The 2,510-nt window shown below is 41.2% G+C and overlaps 1 pseudogene; it reads left to right on the top strand.

The window, feature by feature from the left end:
• Positions 1-251: 251 nt before the first annotated feature.
• On the top strand, positions 252-1,437 carry LOC125096037 (SWI/SNF-related matrix-associated actin-dependent regulator of chromatin subfamily E member 1-like; annotated as a pseudogene).
• Positions 1,438-2,510: the final 1,073 nt, after the last annotated feature.

The following is a 2,510-nucleotide window of genomic DNA, read 5'->3' as shown; positions in this document are numbered from 1 at the left end:
TTATCTTTTCCACTGGTATCGCTTCTCGGCCTTTTGGCTAAGATCAAGTATATTTTTTCCACTGGTGCTGAAACAGGCTGGAATCTTTCTAAATGTAAAAGTCAATCAATCAATCAATCAATAATAAATCAATCATTTTTCCAAGGTCCATTTACTACCCAACTACCACCATGTATTCTTACCTTTCAGGGTCCAATTTATGAAATTTCTCCATCATCATTCTTACGGAACTGAGAACTTAATCTTCCAAAATGTCAAAAGCACCATCTTATGCCCCACTTCCCATCCCAGCTCCTGCAACACAAATGTCCAGCATACCTGGATTTGTGGGATACAATCCATACAATCATCACCCCTACAACAACTGCAGGCTGGGAGGGAACTCAGTCACCAACAGCCAGCTCAACATCCTCTGGTATTACCATTTCAAAACACCCAAGTCCACCAGATAATCAGCTGATGTCTCACATGAGATACAGCAGAAAGTTCTGGGACCAAGTAAAAGCTTCCAACCCTGACCCAAAGGTGTGGGAGTTTGGCAAGATTATTGGTGGCATGTGACAAGATCTCACAAATGAAAAAAAATGAGAATATGTGAATGAATACAAAGCAGAAAATAAATCTATGAAGGTCTATTTTAAGTTCCCTGCATACTTTCCTTACGTAAATGCAAAAAGTCATACAGAAGCTGCTCTGGAGGAAGAAAGTCGACAGAGTCAGCCTCGCATGGAGAAAGGAGAACCACATGTGAGCATTCTGCAGAAGATCCAAATGATTATGATGATGGCTTTCAGCCATCATCCAGAGACATGTCCAGAGACACCACCACCTCATCAGTGAAATCCCCAGGAAGAGTGTGGTGTCAGATTTTTGGTCGGCTGTCACAACACCTAGAACGCAGGTCCAGTCCTTAACAGCTCAACAGCAAAAAGTAGAAGCTGAACTTTTTCAAACAGAGGAGCAACACCAGGAAAAGAAGTCGAAATTCCTGGAAAGAATAGATTCTTCTAACAATGAACATAGAAGTTGGTGCAGTTTGAAAGTAGATGTGGGTTGGAAAAAAATTGCCCCTGAAATTACACAGACAGAGGAACAGGCTCACAAAAGGCAGGGGAAAAGGGAAGAGGAGAGAGATGGCCCAGCAAGTTGAAGGCAGTCAGAGCATCATGGTTCCTGAGGGAGAGCAAGCTGCTGGTAAGACTGAGGAACAGAAAGAGCACAAGCGTATCCCAGGGGAGACAGAGGAGGTAGAAGAAGTGACAGAAAGCCAATAGAATACTGAGGAAGGCACATCTACTCCTGAAGACAATGAGAGTGGGCAGGAGGGGGTGGACCAGATGGCTGAGGAGGAGCCCAGTGGTAGTAAGTCTGTCTCAGAGAGCAACAATGGAGGAGCCACCAACGGACCCCACACAAGAAGATGAGAAGAAAGAATAAATGTTGCCTTGTTTAATGTGTTCTAAACACTTTTTTAAATGAAAATTTAAAAAAGAAAGAAAGAAAGAAAGAAAAGAGATTTCTTCAGCATGCTCTCATTCTTCACTCCATTCCAATCTGTCTACTCTCCCCTCTACTTATAGAGCTCTTCCTTTCTGCATCACCATTCTTCATATCTCTAAGTCCGGGGAATGTTTTCCAACTTTCCCCTTGCCTATTATTTCAGAAACACTTTGTACTACCTCTGAGTTGACATTAAACCACCGCCTCTAAGTAAACTAAAATCCATAATAACAACAGTAATGAAAACGACAGCTTATTGCTTTAGTTTATTCTATACCACAATCTCCTGGCATTCCTTTTATGCTCTAACTTTCCCTTCTTAACCACATGGATGGTCCTTTTTTTTTTTTTTTTTCTTTCCAATCCCTCACTGTTGAATTTCTTTGCAGTTTATCATAGGTCATATGATATTTCTCACTCAGTGCCTTTCAGTTAAGTGTTCACACCATACCCATAGCTTCCGTTGTGAGGAATATGTACATATGTGTCTGCATCTCAGCCCTTTTGAATTCTAGCCCCAGATACCAAGATAACTGCCTATTTGTATGTTTCCATGTTCAATAGTGAACTTCCAGTGTCTTCCAATAATGGCTCCTATCTGAATGAACGATAACAGTATCCATCCAATTGTACAAGTTGGAAACCTGAGAATCCTTCAAGACACTCTCCCATCTCTCTTGTCCCCTGTATCAGAGAGGTCTGATGCTCTATTGATTTTGCCTCCTTAAATAGCTCTCAGACTCTGCATCTCTTAATATCTTTTCTGCCAGAATCCTAATCCAAGGGATCACCTATTGTTCCCTGAATTAATGCAACACCCTTCCAAATGGTCCCACTTTCTTTCTGTTCTACAAACCTTTTTTCTATATTATAGGAAAAACAATTGTTTGATAATGCAAATCTGACTGCATCTTTCTTGTTTATAATTTTTCAGTGGCTTCCCCACTTTTAACCTGTGCAAGGCCCACCATGATCTGGTCTGCACTTCCCTCTTTAGCTTTATCTCTAAC

Source organism: Lutra lutra, chromosome 3 (assembly GCF_902655055.1).
Source record: "Lutra lutra chromosome 3, mLutLut1.2, whole genome shotgun sequence".
NCBI classification, from domain to species: Eukaryota; Metazoa; Chordata; class Mammalia; order Carnivora; family Mustelidae; genus Lutra; species Lutra lutra.
The sequence above is the reverse complement of the archived record's forward strand: the minus strand, read 5'-3'. Positions and strand labels throughout refer to the sequence as shown.